Source organism: Malaya genurostris, chromosome 2 (assembly GCF_030247185.1).
Source record: "Malaya genurostris strain Urasoe2022 chromosome 2, Malgen_1.1, whole genome shotgun sequence".
Taxonomy (NCBI): Eukaryota; Metazoa; Arthropoda; class Insecta; order Diptera; family Culicidae; genus Malaya; species Malaya genurostris.
The window spans coordinates 84,914,306-84,935,035 of record NC_080571.1 but is presented as its reverse complement, the minus strand read 5'-3'; the positions used below and the strand labels follow the sequence as shown (position 1 = coordinate 84,935,035).

The window sequence follows — 20,730 nt, the reverse complement described above, 5'->3', positions numbered from 1 at the left end:
ACATTGTGGCCACAATTCGGGAAACATTTTGAACTCATTTTGGATACATTTTAAATAAAATTTTGAACATGATTCATGAACATTTCGGACACATTTCAAATACATTCAATGTGGGATTTTTTCACAATTTTAGGCCACACTTTGAACAAACTTTGAACACATTTTGGGCACAATTTGAACATGTTTCAACATGTTTTTTGGACACATTTTGAACACGCTTTGGGCATATTTTGGGCACAATTTGGGTACATTTAGGACACATCTTTTAATACATTTTGAACAAATAGCGCACACCTTCTGGGCTCACAGTGAATTCATTTTGGACACATATTTTGGTGAAAATTTTGATACTTTTCAGCACATTTTTGGCACTTTAGAACACATTCTGGGCATATTTTGGACATATTTAGAACATGCTTTGGATTCATTTTGGGCAAATTTAGGATACATTTAAGACACATTTGGACAAATTTTAGGTACTTTTTTTTAATAACATTTTGTACACATTTTGGATACTTTTTTTTACATTTTGAACACAGTTTGAACAGATTTCGTACACCTTCTGGGCTCAATTTGCATTCATTTTGGACACGTTTTGGTCTGAATTTGAATACTTTTGAGCACATTTTTGTCACTATTTGAGCACATCCTGGGTATATTTTGGGCATATTTTGGACACATTTTGAACACGCTTTGGGCATATTTTGGGCACAATTCGGGCACATTTAAGACATATATTGAACACATTTAGGACACATTTTGAAAACATTTTTAACACAATTTGAACATATTTAACTTTGGACACAATTTGGGTTCATTTCGGTCACTATTTAAACACATTTTGGGCATATTTTGGACACATTTTGGGCACATTCTGGGCATATTTTGAACATGCTTTGAATTTATTTTTTAACATTTGAGACATATTTTGGACACATTTTGAACACATTTTGAACACGCTTTGAACACATTTTGAACATGCTTTATACATTATTTGGGCACAATTTGTGCACATTTAAGACACAGTTTGACCACAATTTTAATACATTCTGAACATATTTTGGACACATTTTGGGCACATTCTTGACGTATTTTGAACAATCTTTGAACTCATTTTTGACACATTTAAGACACATTTCGGACACATGTTAGATGCTTTTTTAATATATTTGCGACAGATTCCATACACCTTCTGAACTAATTTTACATTCATTTTGGACTCCTTTGCATTTCTTTTTGGCACTATTGTGGCAAAATTTGGACATATTTTGGACACATTTTGAACATGCTTTGGACATTGTTTGAGTACATTTAAGATAGATTTTGCACACAATTTTAATATATTCTGAACATATTTTGGACACATTTTGGGCACATTCTTGACATATTTTGAACATTCTTTGAATTCATTTTTGACACTTTTAGGACACATTTTGAACACGCTTTGGAGAATTTTAAACATTTAGGGCACATTTTGAGCCCGCTTTGGGCATATTTTGGACACAATTCGGGCACATTTAGGACACATTTTGAAAACATTTTGAAAACATTTTTAACACAATTTGAACATATTTAACCATTTTTGAACACATTTCGAACACACTTTGAACACAATTTGGGTTCATTTCGGTCTCTATTTAAACACATTTTGGGCATATTTTGGACACATTTTGGGCACATTCTGGGCATATTTTGAACATGCTTTGAATTTATTTTTTAACATTTAGGACATTTTTTGGACACATTTTGAGCACAATTTGGATTCATTTCGGTCACTATTTAAACACATTTTGGGCATATTTTGGACACATTTTGGGCACATTCTGGGCACATTCTTGACGTATTTTGAACTCATTTTTGACGAATCTTTGAACTCATTTTTGACACATTCAAGACACATTTCAGACACATTTTGGATACTTCTTTAATGCATTTTGAACACACTTTGGACAGATTTTGTACACCTTCTGGACTCATGTTGCATTCATTTTGGACACAATGTGGTCAAAATTTGGATACTTTTGAGCACATTTTTGGTACTGTTGGAGCACACTCTGAGCATATTTAGGGCACATTTTGGGTACATTATGAACACATTTAGAACATGCTTCGGTGTTTTTTTCTTCTTTGACACATTTAGGACACATTTTGAACACGCTTTGGTCATATTTTGGGAACAATTTGGGTATATTTGGAGTCAATTTGAACACATTTTGAACACGTATTGAATTCTTTTCGTACGCGCTTTGTGCATTGAGGCACATAATGCGAATAATTTGGACACATGTTGAATTTATTTTAAGCACATATCGGACACCTTTTTTTAGGAAAATAAAGTCTACAGCTTATAGTCCAAATGTCTGACGCTACGTTTTCAGGTCATTTTTACAACATGCAAAACTAACCAGATCACGTAGCGTCATGAATCGACATTTTGATTATAAATCAGCTGTGTTTGAAAGAAGGGTGACACTCACATTGACAGCTGAGAATTGATTGAACGCACTTGTTAGTCGGTACTTCCAAAATATATTTATTGTCATAGATTCGTTTACTTATATGGCCTATTCTCTCCTAGCCTAGCTAATTAATTCTAACAGTTAGGATCTCTGAGAATCCGGGAGGAGGCGTTAGAACGCGCAGTGTAAATCGGGTTTAACCAATGGGACTCGTTCTATCATGTCGGCTATTGTATATTTTGCAAGTAAGAGCGTGAGTAAAGCTTCTTGATGAGCGGGTGTGATACGGAGAGGAGAGGGCGATAGCATGTTGGGTTATTCTCGTGAGTATCGGTTTGAATTAATGTGTGTTCCTGAGTTACTGTCATTCTAGGTCGTGCTGACTGGTATCGATTGTGGTCGATGGTGGGACATGAGGGACAAGAAGAAGAGGGAAGTGACACAGGCTGTTTTGTTTTTGGGTTCTGTTTTCGATGACATAACAATTTGAAACTTGATGCTTCCTTGGTTCTGTAGTCGAATTTTATGACCACGGCGTTTTTCGCTGGGTCACCGGAAAGTGCAAGTGCTGACATTTTAGATAGCTTCATGTAGGTAATGTTTTTATTTTATGTAGGTTTCTAGGTTTTCGTGGAAGGGTGCTTTTACGGGTTTTTGTTAAGTGCGTGTGATCTGGGGTGTGTGGAAGATTTAGTCTTACAGGTTCACATTACACAGCTAATTAACCAACTAAATCTATGGTAATTTAGTGGTTTTTGGCTAAATAGGCCTTTTTGTGCTGTAGGCGCGAATGACCGATTTTAACATTTATTTAGTTTTCGTCTTAAACACGTCAGTTCAGAGCAGCTTAAACTGAATTTGAACCGCTACACAGACGTAAAGTTAACGTTGTTTGCAAAACCCTTTTTGCTATTACGCCGAAGCGCAATGTCTAATCTGACGTCCCGAAGGAAAACGCACAGGCCGACCAACCGTTCTTAGTAATTCAGGGCTTTTTGGCTAAATAAGCCATTGTTGTGTTGTATGCGCACATTACCAATTAAATGCTTAGCGGTTTAAATTGAACTCCCGAGTTTTGCATCAGACAGTTCAATTTGAACTACTCTGCACTGACGAGCTTAAAATGAGACGTAAATCAGTGTTAGTGAAATCTATTTTCGTAAGTGTCTTTAAAAAATCCTTTTGCCAATTCTGAAGCAGCCATCTCAAACCACCCTGTTTTGGAAAGATTTGACATCTTGCCACTACCTAAAAATTCAGTTAAAAATCGATACAAGGAAAATAATTTCATTGTGATCCCTCTTCACATTATACCACCAACCGCTGCAGATCTCTGACCGATCGAGAAATTTGGGACATGAATGAAGGCTGATTGACAGAAACGTAAGAAGAGTTGCATCGGTTCATAACATCAAGCAGTCAAATGCTTACAAAACCACCGAAAATAACCTTGTCCCTGATGGCAAGAGTCAAGTCGCAGGTCCGGAAGGTTTGGCATGAGCGCGAATTTTGAACATATTATTGTAAAAAAGTAAAGAAATATTTTCGAGTAAAATAAATATTGTGAAAACGGATTTTATGTTCAATTTCTGTAAAACCAATAACGTTTCTGTGAAGATATTATTACCAAATTTATTACCGGACTCGCTTTGAGGCCAAAATTTGTGTTCGTTCAATACAATCCACTAATAAATTTTATGTTTTTGTCTCTTTTCAGGTAAGTTTCGAAATGAAAACTTTTCACCGGAATATACACAAAAAACCAACATGGTTAACAAACAACCTTGAAGGTTCGAATTTCATGATGAAGGTAGAAAGTTTATTGGCTACTGCTCAATTCACCGTCAGCGTAAGCTTCAAAATATGTTCTTATATTTGTCAGAACGCATAAGATAAATTCTTACCAAACAATTTCACGGGGTTAAGTAGTTATAGTTACAAAACAACACGATACTGAAATAGAATCTATGCTAAAAATAGCGACGATGTACGAAAAAAAATCTTTATTTAGACACAATCTTCCTCTTCGCCTATTCCCACACTTTGCCAGTAGCTTCCTCAAAGTGTGAGCTAAAATCGGCTAACGAGACAACAAAAGCATAAACATCCTCTCGAAAGTCCCATTCTCCACCAGAATTCCAATTATGTTCCGCTGATTGTAATTTACAAAGCTCGACAAGCACCGAACAAGAATCTGTGTGTTCTTTCGGTGAAAGCCGTCGGGCACGGGGCACCACGAATGGACTCTTCGGTGTTAAATTTTCACTTTCCGAAATGGAAATTTGGTTGGTTCGTTCGTCCTACCATCCGAGAGGATTTCATGTAGGGCGATGAGACCGGATCACACTAATTTCGAGGAGTTCCGTTTAAGTTTCCTTTAAGTTTTCTTCGTCTTGGAACTGATGGGAAGTTCTTGACGAACACAGAATTCGGTAAATGCTCGGAAATAAATTTAATAGTTTAATTTATTTCGCCTCCAAAATATTTCTTCCAGCGACTTTCAATGTTCGAGATAACTCGGAATTGCTTTGTAAACTACTTCATGCATAGCTAATTTCTGATTCCGATTCTGTACCAGTTGTCCTTGGCTTTGAAATCAGAGTAAACATTCTGTCACAACGGTTGTTGATTGGAAAAATCCCCAAACGAGATACTAGCCAAACTCATTCCGCTTTCAAAATTCGAATTAACGCGAAATTGCCGTAATTTGTTAAAGAGTTCCTTATTCACACAAGTCTGCAATCATTCCGATGGGCCAAACTTCCTGTTATTGATTTTGATCGTTAAGACGCATAATTATTTAATTTTAGCTCAATTTTTATCAGTAATCAACACACTGGAAAAAGTTTAGTGGATGAAATATCAGAAATATAAATTAGCGAAATGAATACCACATAGACGAGATTCGAACAAGGCCCTTTTTTCTATCCGGGAAAATCCAATTATTACAATAACACCAACCTAAAGTTAAAATACATTTCAGAAAGCAACCTAATTGAACGGAACCTCCTTACAAGCTCAGACTTTGCACAACCGATTTGTGGTTTTAGAAGACGACAAAAGCGGTACGATTGAAACCCCTCATATTAATAACCAGCTGGAAAACAGAAAGTAAAAAAGATTGGCGATGAGCGAAGTGAAATAAATTAACTATTTCTCTTTTCCTGTCACCACAGATGGAGATTTGAAATTTGAAGCACACTACCGGAAGTCGGATCCGGATAAATTTCAATAAGATTCTATCGAACTAAACGATCTTTCATTTAAATCTAAGTTTGAAAAATTGATTAGGCAAACTCTGGGATAAAGAAGAAATTTCTATCTCAGGAACTGGAACCTGAGGTCCGATGTACCTTAAATTAAATTTTTTGTCCATCAAGTAACAATTTCTGCACAAAAGAAAAATTATATGACTAGTTCTAAGGATTTTTTTTCGTTTTTTCCTCCCCATGTATAGAAACGCGTTCTGGAAATGAAGAATTATTCATTTTAATAGGAGAAAGTAGGGGCTTTCAAACCACTAGTCCTACCTACCTGTCATTATCCAACAGCAAACTATACGCAACTTCTGTCGTCCTGATATTTCAGCTTCATATAAATTTTTCATTTACAGTCTAGCCGATCTGAAGAATTTAGTGGTCTCTGCTACAATCAAGTGTTTTTATGCGCCAAAAGTGTTTTTTTTATTTTGAAAACTACATTGGTTTTCCAATATTTTTGGGTAAAACCAAGCAGCCAATATGTTTGGTTTCTTCTGGAGTGTTCCTTACTTCAATTGATAACGGTTAGAGTAGCACAAATCAATTTCCAGCATAAACGTACAGCAACTATGAATTTATCTAGAAGAATCTACAAGAAGATAAAGATTCTATAGCTTTGGTTCAAGAACCATATTTCCAAAAGGGAAACTTCTATGTTGAAAAGTTGTTAAACCCAGTCTTCGTTGCCTTCAACAAGAACGGTATGACTAATCCACGTGAAATGCCTCGTGCATGCATACTTGTAAATGATGCTGTCGATGTTTCTCTCATATCGAAGCTTACAAATCGAAATATTTGTGGTGTAATTGTTGGTATGACTATTGGTGGCATAAACAGGAAATATCAGGTGTACAACTTTGCTTCCGCCGTTTTCCGATAGGTGACTGTACCGGCTGAGGCTGGTCAAAATGCATAGATGATAATGCCTTCAAAGTGAGTGTGTGCCTAACGAATTGTCATCGCCGTTTCACTGACAGTTGCTCTTGTTTTCGTATTATTCACGCTCGAAAAAGTCTGTTTATGTGCCCAATTCTCACCATTTGCGGGAAGTTTCTGTTACAATTCGAAAAAAATGCAGCTGAAGCGCATCGAATGCTCTCAGAAACTTACGGTGATTCTGCTCTGAGCAAAAGAACGTGTCGGGAGTGGTTTCAACGTTTTAAAAATGGTGATTACGATGTCAAATACAAACATGGTGGTGGAAGAGAAAAAACCTTCGAAGATGAACAACTAGAAGCATTGCTTGATGAAGATTCGTGCCAAACCCAAGAAGAGCTTGCCGAATCGTTGGGAGTGAGCCAGCAAGCCATTTCAAAACGTCTGAAGGCCCTGGGAATGATTCAGAAAAAAGGAAACTGGGTGCCGTACGAGTTGAAACCGAGGGACGTCGAGCGCCGTCTATTTGTATGAGAGCAACTGCTTCAAAGACAAAATCGTAAGGGGTTTTTACATCGAATCGTAACGGGTGATGAAAAGTGGGTTCGATACGATAATCCTAAAAGCAGAAAATCATGATTTATTACGAACTCTTGAAACCGGGTGAAACCGTCACAGGAGATCGCTACAGAACGCAACCTTAGTCGCGCGCTAAATAAAAAGCGGCCACAATATCAAGAGCGACATGACAAAGTCATCCTCCAACACGACAATGCTCGGCCTCACGTCGCAAAAGTGGTCAAAAAGTAACTGAAAACGCTGAAATGGGAAGTCTTGCCCCACCCGCCGTATCCCTCAGATGTCGTCCCTTCTGACTTCCACCTATTCCGTTCGATGGCACACGGCCTGACAGATCAACATTTTCAATCCTTCAAAGTGTTGGAAAAATGGATTGCTTCATGGATAGCGTCAAAAGAGGATTTCTTTTTTCGAGCCGGGATCCGAAAATTGCCGAAAAGATGGGAGAAAGTTGTCGCCCGCGACGGACAATACTTTGAATAATACATCTGTAAGCACTTTTTCGCAATAAAGCTTTTAATTTTGGAAAAAACGGCGGAAGCAAAGTTGTACACCTGATATATTCAGCATATCATTTAGGGCAGCACAGATATCAATTCGAGAGGCTAGTCAGTGCAGGAAATCGTCCAACTTTTGCGAGATCTGGTAGAGAGGAGGTTTTGGACGTAACTCTCTGCTCTGATAGAATTGCGCATGAGTTGGTAAATTGGCTCGTCTCCGATGAGCTCGAACCTTCGCTATCTGATCATAAGTAAATCTTTTTTGATCATTCAAACGTTAAATTTGATATTGTCCCTTATCGTAATACCAAACATCTACAAAGTGGGATCTCTATGAAAATGGCTTGGCGACTAGATTTTACGGGTATCAACCAACAATTGAAACCCCAATTGATTTGGAAAATGTCGTCGACGAGACAAATTCACTCATAGTTGCAGCATATGAAGAGGCTTGTGCACTTCGGATATTGTGAGCTTCTGGAGGAAGTCCTTAGTGGAATGCTGAACTTGTACAACTTCTCGGCTTCGAAGAAAGAGTAGCGATCCGTCAAACTTTTTTCTTGTGCATCACAAAAATCCACACTGATCGTAAAATTTCCAAAATTTAAATAAGGAGGGAATCGACAGTCGGAGGTCACGTCGAACGTCAAAAACTAATACAAGCGGAACCCTAACTTGTCCATACAATAAAGGGGGGATCACTGCTTTAGACCATTCTACTAGCCACACTCGGATGAGTATTTACGCGCTCCTAGTGTCCTAACTCTCACATGCAGTGTTCCTTTCAAAACATTCAATGTGAGCAATATTCTTCATGATGAATAGTTGTCAAGTTATTTGGAACGACAACTTGATGAACACATAGTGTGTTATACGGACGGTTCTCTGTTGAATGGTCGTGCTGATGGTGTCTACTGTCGTGAAATGAGGCTAGAGCAGTCTCATTCACTTGGTAGATACTGTACTGTGTTCCAAGCAGAAATCTACGCGATTCTGTGTGGAATACAATCGGCACTTCAGCAGAGGATCTGTGGTAAACGAATTTATTTTTGTTCCAAAAATCAGGCAGCTTCAAAGGCCGAACTGCATGTCGAACTCAAATTGAATACCTCAGTATTTCAAATGCTGTTTACTTCTTATGGGTACCCGGCCATTCTGGTATTACTGAAAATGAATGGGGTGATGAGTTGGCTGGAGCTGGTGCAACGAATGATTTCGTTGGTCCTGAAAAAGCTTTACCATTTTCAACTAGTTGGAAAAACATGCCAGTTACTGGTGCAGTTTGCAAACTTTCGCCTATTCTGGCCAGAGCTCTGACTGGACATTGCAAACTCAATTATCACAATGCGATTACGGTACTTCATATCATCTGATATGTAACTGTCCCGCATTGACGCAACTACGTACCCGGGTTTTTGGTTCTCCATACATGGTTGGATCTGTTTATGGGGAGCTAAAATTGATGGATATTCAATCGTTTCTCACCCAATGCACAGTGGTACGGACCCACAACTTAGGGGGACAAAAATATTTGTTGCCTAGCCATATTTCTTAGAGCAGCGATGCCTACAGAACAAATGTTTCAGTGACAAAGCTTTATTTCTTTGTATATATGCGGTAATAGGGTTACCATTATTATTAGGGTGATTTGAAAATTATTCTTCGAACGTGTTGAGATAGAGGTTTATTTTCTTCTGTAAATGAAATTCTATAGTGAAATGAAATTCTATAGCTTGATTAAAAAGCAATTTAGGGTGTTCCAAAATAATCAGTCTTCTTGTTGTAACATTTGTATTTTTCCTTTCTCGTGTTTAGTGTCTTCAAAACTTTTTAGAGCCTAATGGAATCAATTTTGTTAGTGACTGATGTACGCAAAACACGTCGTTTTGAAAGTATTATATTCAAAGTTGAGGAAAACAAAAACAAACAATCTTTTTCTTTTTTCTTTAGAAAATGCTTTCAACAAAGTTTAATAAAAAATTGTGAAGGAGATACTTTTTTAAATTCAAGAAAATACATTGTCAAAGATAGAAACGGATACAATACGAAATTCTCCGGAATTCTGCTGGAGAACAAGTTTGACAGAAACTATCTCTAGTGGACTTTTCCCTGCTTCAAATAAAAAAAAATTAAAAGGAAAAGTAAGACATTCAGAGTAAAAACCGACAAATGGAGAAGGCGCTGTTTCAGAAAACAAAAGCTAATCAGGAAGCGATAAATAATTGAAACTGAAATTTTAAAAAAATTAATCAGGTCATCCTGATGTGGTCTACCTTAAAATTCTACTTAGCGGGAAGGAAAGCTGGCCGAGCAAGAAGATGTTGAGGCAAAAAAAATGTTTTCGCTGAAATTTGTGTAACTTCTTTCAAAATCACAATTGTAAGCTATTTTATTTTTACTTTAACTTTTTCCGTACATCAGAGAATATAAATTAACTAAGGCCAACGAAACATATGGTCGTTCGCTGGACATGAAATCGTTTTCATGGGATTTTTCGAAGGGACCTGTTGTATGTGGACTCATTTATTGCGTTTTATTGGAATATGAGTTAAAATTAAATTATTAAGGGTATTCAGCCACAAGTGGTGACTTTTCAGCCCTATTATATACATGATTTGGTTATTACCATGAAGACATCATTTGCTTCCGCAATTCTGTGATTTTTGTGTAGGGAAAATTCTAAACCTACTTGTATTGTGTAATGGGGAAAAGGAACTTATATACTAACTTACTAACTAATACAGAGAGCGAATCGATTCAATTGAAGATTGCATCGATTTTTGTCGGAATTTGCTTAAAATATTATGTGACATTACATCTAATGGCTCTATATTTGTGAGTCTGTGTAACTCATTTGTACTATACCAGGGAGGACGCTTCAAAATCATTTTCAGAATTTTATTCTGAATCCTTTGAAGCGTTTTCTTCATGGTGGAACAACAGCTTGACCAAATTGGTACTGCATAAAGCATGGTTGGTCTGAAAATTTGTTTATAAATTAACAATTTGTTTTTTAGACAGAGCTTAGAATTTCTGTTTATAAGAGGATATAAACATTTAATGTATTTATTACACTTTGCCTGGATTCCTTCAATGTGATTCTTGAAAGTGAGTTTTTTGTCATACGTTAAACCTAAGTATTTAGCTTGATCAGACCATGTCAATTCCAAGCCATTCAATTTGAGAATGTGATTATTGATTGGTTTAAGAAAAGAAGCTCTTGGCTTATGAGGAAAGATAATTAATTGCGTTTTTTGCTGCATTAGGTTTAATTTTCCATTTTGACAGATAATCACTGAAAACATTTAAACTTTTTTGTAGGCGACTGCTGATCACTCTTAGATTTCTACCTGTGGCTAACAGACTTGTGTCGTCACAGAATAGCGATTTCTGACAACCAACGGGTAGATTTGGAAGATCGGAAGTGAAAATATTATACAAGATTGGAGCTACGCTCGAACCCTGCGGAACACCGGCTCGTACGGGTAGCAATTCAGATTTACAATTCTGATAGCTAACCTGAAGAGTACGATCAGTTAAATAATTTTGAATCATTTTGATCAAATAAATAAGAAACTGGAAATCAGACATTTTTGCTATTAAACCTTTGTGCCAAACACTGTCGAATGCCTTTTCTATGTCTAGAAGAGCAACTCCAGTGGACAACCCAGAAGATTTATTTGCTTTTATCATGTTCGTTACTCTGACTACTCTCAAGTTGATGAGTAGTTGAATGTTCATGACGAAATCCAAACTGATCTGGTAAAAAAATTGAATTCTCATTTATATGAGACATCATTCTCAACAAGATAATTTTTTCAAAAAGTTTACTGATAGAAGAAAGTAAACTAATTGGTCGATAACTTGATGTTTCTGCTGGATTTTTATCAGGTTTGAGGATAGGAAATACTTTAGCATTTTTCCATCTTTTTGTGAAGTAAGCTAAAGAAAAACACTTGTTGAAAATTTTAACCAAGAGTCTCAAGGCAACATCGGGAAATTTTTAATAAGAATATTAAAAATTCCATCATTACCAGAAGCCTTCATGCTTTTAAGTTTCCTAATGATTGACCTAATTTCATCAAAATTCGTCTCAATAATGTCATTTGGTAATAACACGAGTTGAAATATGATCATATTTCAGTGAGACTTCATTTTCAATAGGACTCACAACGTTCAAATTAAAATTGTGGACACTCTTGAACTGCTGAGCAAGTTTTTGAGCTTTTTCGCCATTTGTAAGAAGTATTTGATTTCCTTCCTCAAGAGCGGGAATAAGTTTCTGAGGTTTCTTAATAACCTTAGAAAGTTTCCAGAAAGGTTTAGAATAAGGCATTGAAGGAATATAGGTAGGTAGATTTCTACCTGTAACACCAGTGTAACTGCAATTAGAAAAAGATGATTTGGCCGATCTACCTATTAATATATTGTTTTCGTTAGAAGATGGACTGGAAGGCGTTCCTGTGTTTTGATTATTTACATTAGAAGAATTAAGAGGTATTTGTCTACCCTTTACCAAAGCGTAACTGTCATTAGAAGAAGATCGATCTACCTGTCAATAAACTGTTTTCGTTAGAAGAAGAATTGGAAGGCGTACCTGTTTTTTGTTTTGAATTCGAAGAAATAAGTGCCTTAAAAGAATTAGGCGTGGCATTTGTAACTGCTTTTGATTTTAAGGTATGTTCTGTAAATTTAAGGTCGTTGATTTGATTTGTTGTCTAAGATAACGAGCGTTTAAAATTTTTTCCCTGACAGGACATTTCAAATAATTAGATTTATGATTTCCATTGCAATTTGAACATGAAAATTTATCAGTGGTTTCATTCATTGGACAAACGTCTTTCGAATGCGATTTACCACAATTCAAACACCGTATATCCATATGACAATTTTTGGTCCCATGGCCGAAGTCTTGGCAACGACGACATTGCGTTAAGTTTGCAATACGATTATGCCGTTTATAATGTTCCCAATGAATTTTAACGTGGGAAATGAAACGTACTTTTTCTAAGGTTTTCAAATTGTTTGCGTCACTTCGATTGAAGTGTGTTAGGTGAAGTTCATGGAAAATTCCAGAGCGTGGTTTAGAAGTACCATTCGCTCTTTTTTCATAAGTATTACTTGGGAAGGGGCAAAACCAATCAATTCTTTTAGTTCATTTTTAATTTTATCAGTACTTTGATCATTTGATAAGCCTTTCAAGACAGTTTTTGCAATGACTGAGCGGAATCATATATTGGAGAAGTTAAATGAATGAAAAACTAACAGAAGAGATGATTTTTTGGGAAAAGATACGCTCAGAGACAGGACTCGAACCTGCGTTCTTATGCATTCCTTGCATTCCGCTCAGTCATTGCAAAAACTGGACTTAATTACTGGACTGGTGGCTTTACGTCAAACAACTTAATTTAATAATCCGCTTTCAAAACAGCCTTGAAGGGTCTGTCTGATTGTATATCATATGAATAAAATTTATGAAGTTTCTCGGACAAATATCGGATAAGACGTTCATAATCTTCCAATCCATCAACCAAGACTCGACATTCTCCTCTTCGTCCGATTTGAAATGAGACTTTTACTTCCGGGAGAAAAGTAGAAAGCTCAGTACGGAATGCTTTGAAGTCGGAAATCATCACCGTCACTGGTGGCATAGATTGTTGTTTCTTCCCAGAACGACGTTGTTATTCCGTATTGAATTATTTTTAGCCTTAGGCTTGTTGCCTTTCCGGTTGGACGCAGGCATTTTTGAAATAAATAAAATTTGAAATTAAATTAACTAGGCTAAATTAGTCTTCGATTAGACTCCTAGTTTACAAAAGTTTTGATAAAGACTGGTTTTGTGGTAGTCTTAATAAAGACTGATTAGTTCGAAGAATAGTTCTTTGAGTAGTTATCCTTAAAAAGGCTGAATAATTTCTTAGTCTTGAAAAAGACTGATTATATTAGAATATCACTTTTTGTATAGCTTTGAGAAAGACTAACTAATTGTTAGCCTTTGAAAAGACTGTTAGTGATTCAGGTAGCCTTGAAAAAGACTGAAGCCTTGAATCAATGAAAATCTAGGTAGCCAGAAAATAATTCCAGGATCCAAGAGCTATACGCGTGCGGTGCGAACGACTGTTCAACACCGACTGTAGTGTAATGCTTTATTTTTCAACTTCGTGCGGATTTCGCGTGTTTTGATTTTGAAATTTTTCGTAACAACCGAATCGTATTCACGTCCTCCAGTTATACCTATGACATTACCCACCCGCCTTTCTTAGTTACGAAACATTCGTTCAGTTGTGGAGTTGAGAACTGATAAACGCGTAATTTCACAGCGGTCCATCTTTTTGCCTTTCCCTATAGAAAGGTATTAGAATTGTTGTAAAAACCGACTTTCGAACGGAGCCTCGGAGACCCATAGTGTTATATACCATTCGACTCAGTTCGACGAGATCGGAAAATGTATGTGTGTGCACTTTTCGAAGATATTTTTACCGCTCAATTTTCTCCGAGATGACTGAACCGATTTTTATACACGTAAGCTCGTTTGAAAGCTACTGTTTTGCCATTTATCGAGTTCGAAGATCGAATTCCTGTGACCTCTGGTTCCGGAGATATGATAATATAAGTGACGTAACTGACAAAACGCATTGTTTTTTTACCGCGCAAGTTTCTCGGAGATAGCTAAACCGAAGATCAAATGGCTGTGACCCAGTTGGTTCCGGAGATATGATGGTTTAAGTGACGTAACCGACAAAGCACGTTGTTTTTTACCGCTCTAATTCATTTAAGGGTGCCAATATTTTGGGATCATCTCTAATTTCGTAAAGCGGTAGAGCACAAAAGTTTTTACGAACCTCGAAAAAAGTCCCCATGCAAAATTTGAGCTAAATCGGATGTGTGTAAGGGGTGAGGGTGAGGGAAGGTGTATGATATTTCTGAAATCGAAAATTATTTTTTGATGCCAAACTTCTTAGAATTGCATGAAACGTCAAGATTTAGTGTCATCTCAAAATAATATATTTTTTTTTAAAAATCGACTTTCTGGGACTTGATTTGATAAGTCCCAGAAAGTCGATTTTTTCAAAAACAATTTTTTTCGAGATGACAGTAAATCTCGACGTTTCATGCAATTTCAAGACTTTTGTCATAAAATCTCTCTTCGGAACCAAAAGTCACATCCATTTGATACCAAGATCTATGGAAATTTCACTAAGTAGATTAAGAAGGGTTATCTTTTTTAAATTGGCACCACACTTCTCATAGAAATAGGCAACGCAAATGTCAAGCGCTTGGTTTGAGAATTGATACCGAGTATGTGACATAAACACTGAAGCATGCTTTTGTTAACTACTCGAAACAATCTGAATTAATTGGTGTCAAAAATGAGCCTAAATTAGTGTCAGAAATTATTTTATAATATAATTGAAAAAATCATGAGACTGTTTTGAATTGTTTATTTTTTTAATTAGATTTTAAATTAAATTATGATCTTCAACCTATCACTACAGCGGGTGGAACAACTATCGGACGACGAACCACAATGGGTTTTTGCACAATGATTGGTCGCCGTACTAAGATGGGAGCACGTCGAATTCTGCAAAAAAAAAATTGAATGACTCTACTATTTCAATCGATTTCACCTTCTACAATGAGAATCAACTTACGCTGGCGCCACAATGACTGGTGGTCCCGCAACAATAATAGGTCGTTCGTGATGAGGATCGGCTCGGGCATTCCCAAAGAGCACAAACGCAAACAACATCGCAAACATCTGCAATCGAAACTTCTTCGTGTAACATTGAACTATAGTTATCACCATTTTTGTTGATGATAGACTTACCAATTTCAACATTTTCGCACCAATAAACAAAAAAAACTGCTACTCCAGTCCCCAATTCCGTTCAAGATGGCTTCGAATCGCTTTCAAGACTGCATGCCGACGATCGGCGTTTGAAAATTTTATAGTTCGAATATCTGACTGACTAAGTCGTCACAGGTGCTAATTGGAACACTAATTCATTAGCGAGTGTTCCTCGCATTGCACTGTCTACAGCCGTCGATTGGTGACGAGCTAAATCCATCATGGGAATTTTACTACTGAATCATTCCGGGCAGGGGAATAACTGTTCGGAATGTCATTGAGATTTCATAATAATCATTTTGTACCACACAAAGCAGAAGAAAATGAGTAAAAGAATTCATATAGCGATGTTAAATTGTGAAATAATTCAGATAAATTCTTAGTTAGGAATTCGAAAATGTTTGACCCCCGTTCCACAGATTCAAATCACAATCCTGCTCATGTTTCATCTTCTAATTCGACTGGTTATCGTTCTCAAGAACAAGACAAACGATTGGATTTTCTCGGATAAAAACATTAACATACTATTCCAATACATAACAAAACAAAAACAAGCAATCGAGTAAGCTCTAACCCCTGGCCGAACCCTCACCGCACCCAGTTAATCCAATTGGTTTTCTTCTCCGGTTTCTGCATTGATTAATGTTCCATGATGTTACGAACAATAGAAATAACTTGCAGTTCTTCATCCATCAGCCTTGATGTACACATAAAACGCACACTCACTTGCACCCACATCCTTCCCTCCAACATCGCATTCTACAGGTGTATCAGTATCACACACACACACGATACCCGGTTGGACTTTGATGGAGTAGATACATACTTGACACTTGTCTTGCCGTCTTCCGGGGGGGACGACGAAACCGAAGTTCGCAAAGCAAAATGGCATTCTTTCCGGAATGGAGATGGTCGTCTGTTTACCGCTTTTTCCGATACTATTTCTAACAACATCAAACTAGGTTTCCTGTGTTTCTTTTCACCTCCCCACATCCAATCCAAAGTTTGTATCGCTCTAGGGTTGGGACAACAGTTCTGATTCTGAACTTTTTAGTTTGTGAATTCGGTTTTATAAGTTATACAAAATAGCTTGATTGGAGAATTTGAATAGTCATTCAAGGGTTTTGATAACAGATTTTGATTTGAACTTATATAAACGACATGTGGCTTTTGTACCATTTGGTAATTTTTTAAGAGGCGTAGGATTTGATTAAAAAAACACAAAAAAATGAGAAAATTGATAAAATCTTAATAATGATTTCATGCAAATGTTGATCGCGGCTCCGCTTTAGATGACCCACGCGCAGGTTTCAATTTGGGGACACTCTTTCCAACATATCAGCTGGTATTTCACGAATAAATGCTTCAATATTGGCTTCCAGTGTGTCAACCGTTCCTGGTTTATCCTTGTAGACATAAGCCTTATCGTGGTCCCACAATCAATAGTCCAAATATGTTCAATCACACGATCTAGGCGGCAAATTGACGGGCCCAAAACGTGAGGTAAACTGTTCACCGAAGGCGGCACTCAATTTGGTCATTGTTTTGCGTGCCGTGTGGGATGTGGCACCGTCTTGTTGAAACCACATGTCAGGCATATCCAATCAATCCATTTTGGGCAAAAAAATCCGTGATCATCACAAGATAGCACTCGCCATTCACAGTGACGTTCGCACATCGTAGCCAGCGATGCCACCATCGGTCCATAATCCACACCAAACGGTGACTTTTCTGGAATGCATTGGTAGCTCTTGCATTGCTTTTGGCTGGTTTTCACTCCAGATGCGACAATTTTGCTTATTGACGTATCCATTCAACCAGAAATGAGCATCGTCACTGAACACAGTTTTTCGATAAAAAAGGGGATCACCAAATGTTAAACGTTGTAAGTCGATTCATGATTTAATTATAAACCAAACTGAACAAGTTTAACAATGACACAAGACACGATTCACGCATGATCTGTCAAAAACAGTGTTGCCAAAAAGATACCAGCAAAAATCACCCTTTACTAGTGCGCAAAAAAAGAGAATCTGTCAAAACTTGTAGCGCTAGAGTCTTAGAATTCATCGTATTTGCAGTAATGTTTGTCACGGTTTATTTGTTGTGGTAAACATAAAGATTTGACCCTATTAACTACTTTCGGCTGTATTTTACCTTACCTGTAATCTATCTATATGAAAATGGATGTAAGTTTGTATGTTTGTAACGCCATAACTTCGGAACTACAGAACGGATTGCCACCAAACTTGGCACAGGTACTTCTTGCATTTCAAAGATGGTTTAAGGTGTTTTTTCATAGGGGAGAGAGCGTAGCAAGTGTCATAAAAAAAAGAGGGGTCATGGAAAAATTCATATAATTTGACAAAAATCGATACGTTTTAAAGACCGTAGAAACATTTTACATATATTAAATATGATTATATGAGGGGTGGATGTAGCAAGTGTCTTTAAAAAGGGGAGTGTAATGTTTGTAATGGCATAACTCCGGAATTACTGAACGGATTGCTATCAAACTTGGCACTTCTTGCTCTTCAGAGATGGGCATAAGCGTATTTTTATGGGGGGAGGAAACGTAGCAAATGTCATTAACAAGGAGGAGTAATGAAAAAATACATATAACTTGACGAAAATCGATATATTTTGAAGATCTTAGAAACATTTGGCATACCGTAGATATGATTTAATAGGGGATGGATGTAGCAAGTGCCTTTAAAAAGGGGGGTATAATGTTTGTAATTGCATAACTTTGAAACTACTTAACAAATTCCTATCGAACCTGGCACCCCAAGTAACAATTCGAATGCCTTATGGTTTTGATTATAATTTATAGGAGTTTTGTAATTGATTGTTCAATCACTACTTGTTTTATAACAACTATAATAAGTGTCGCTTTTGACAAGTAATATCATAGTTCTTAAAGCTTCTATAAAACCTTTTACCTAGACTAACAACTGGACTAAAAATAACGTATGCACAAGTTTTATCGCCACGAAATAGTTTTATACAAAAAAGACGATAAATCACAGAAAATAATTTTCACAAATCATGGAGACTTTCGCAAAAACCGTATTTATTTCAAGGCGATTAGTTATAATTCTTATTTTTATCCATACATCTATATATATAAAAATGCAGAGATCATTCTTTGTAATCGCATCACGTAAGAACGGATGGACGGATTGAGATGCTTTTTTTTTTGTTTGATCAGTTTTTACCCCCACCGGGTTCGTACATCAAAAAAATTAGGAAAACTTACCGGAAAAGTGGGAAAAACCAATAAAGTTATTTTGTATGGACAATGGAATTTTCCACTGAAAAAGTCGCCAATGATTGCTAGATCTACAATTGATGTTTGGCGCGCAAGGAGATGCTCAGTATTTCGCCGTTGAAGAAAAGAATACTAGATCTTTGGAAAATCGTTTGGCGCGCAACGAGTAGATTTGGGTAGAGATTTTACATGCATGATTGATTCGTCATTTGGAAACACGTGCTTAATAGGGTAGCAAAATCATTACTTGCCAAATGACTGTTTTAGCTATACCGTAAACAGAAACACAAGTTCTAATGTCATTTACCAGTAGATGTAGTTAGATGAATTATGTTGGCCATCGTGGGCGTGAGTTGAACAATTCAAATTATGTAACGATTTTTTTACGTATCAATGATAGGATTCTGCTGTTGAAATAATGAGTTCAGATGAAAATATTTTCCTTGCATTTAGCATGCTGAAGTTTGTTCAGCCGATTCGGGTGAGTTTTCAAGAGTGGTTTACTTCAAAACGGATGGTATTCATGACATTTGTAAGCTGCTTAAGTCAAATCATTTCATTTTCCGAACTTTGGATTATTTGACGAATTACCATATGGGAATCGTGAATATCATATCTGAAGGAGAAATCGTGGCATGTAAGAACCATTAGTTGTGAGATCTGCTGTTTTATACATTGGCTTTAACGATAAGAAGAATACTGGTATAATCCCTCCTCATGTTCACTCCGCTAGACGAATGAGAGACCTTTTGATACAATTCTTGAACGAATCCAGCGTTCATATCAAAGTTAATGGACACAATATTTAATAAAATGGTAATTTGAACTTTCGAATGTCCAAGTATTTTTCATTTTATCGCTAATTCGTTAATCGAAAATTGATCCTGTCATTATCCTGCTACGAACATTCATCAAACACGACTAAATAATATCACTAGCGGTGAAGCAAGTTATGGACAACCGTTCAAAATTAGTTTATTATTTTCGATAATCCCTAAGGATTTGCTATCAAATTTTTAAACGTCTTCAGTACAAATAAGTCTTAACATTCAATGACAAACAACCATCCCCGAGGGCTGCTTTTGGAAATTTGTGGGGTCAATTTAAAGTATTTATCTTGGTCATCTCTTTTTCATCCATCTGTTAATTTTTTTATTTAGGAGCAAGGGAAAAGCCTGCTGGAGCTGAGATTTTGGTTCTCCTTCTCCAGCCGGCATAAAACCTTCCTATCTTTTGTATCAACAGATAACATTTGACCAAATGATACATAACGAAATCTTTAGTTACCCACCCTTATTTAAACTACAAAGCTAACTAACAACTATTCATATCGTCTAATCATGTAAATAAAACTAGCGGGAAAAGATTCGGAGATAACGGGTTTTAATGGTGTTACGAGATAAATTGAAATCAAATTCATCAGAGCAAGTATTGAATACGCGGCACATACTCGAAAACGGTTCATTGAAGCCATAGTTAGTTCTAGCACGAGGAATTCTGAGAAAGGGATTAAACAGCAAATTACGCCGAAGAATGTCAAAACTTAGCTGTTGTAGGAGATCTGCACTATCAATTCGACATTGGATGTGATCCGCGACGAAAACAGCTTTTTGTGTATCACGGCGGACAGATAGCAAATCGAAGTGTATGCCTGCAACGATTTTCGTAGCTTGGAAGATTAAATGGATCTCTCCAGGGCAGGCGACGCAAAGCAAAACGATTGAACTTGCGCTGAACAGTTTCAATGCGCAGCTTATCAGTTTGGTAATATGGTGCCCAAACAACAACAGCATACTCCAGTGTAGAACGAACTAGAGCGCAATATAACGATTTCAGGCAATATATGTTATTGAAATTTTTTGAGATGCGAAAGATGAATCCTAGCATCTTTAATGCTTTAGAGATTCTATGTGATCTTTGAAACTAAGTTTTGAAT

General features: G+C 36.8%; 1 protein-coding gene and 1 long non-coding RNA gene across 3 annotated transcripts in view; one reads left to right on the top strand and one right to left on the bottom strand.

Moving 5' to 3' along the window:
- Window positions 1-20,730, top strand: part of LOC131432661 (uncharacterized) — a 711,303-nt gene that overhangs the window by 413,258 nt on the left and 277,315 nt on the right. The gene's annotated exons all lie outside the window — the stretch shown is intronic.
- Window positions 14,771-16,143, bottom strand: LOC131432663 (uncharacterized). Its single transcript, XR_009229933.1, has 3 exons — window positions 15,503-16,143; window positions 15,327-15,433; window positions 14,771-15,256 (listed from the first exon to the last, which is right to left on the bottom strand). It is a non-coding gene; the product is annotated as an uncharacterized LOC131432663 (long non-coding RNA).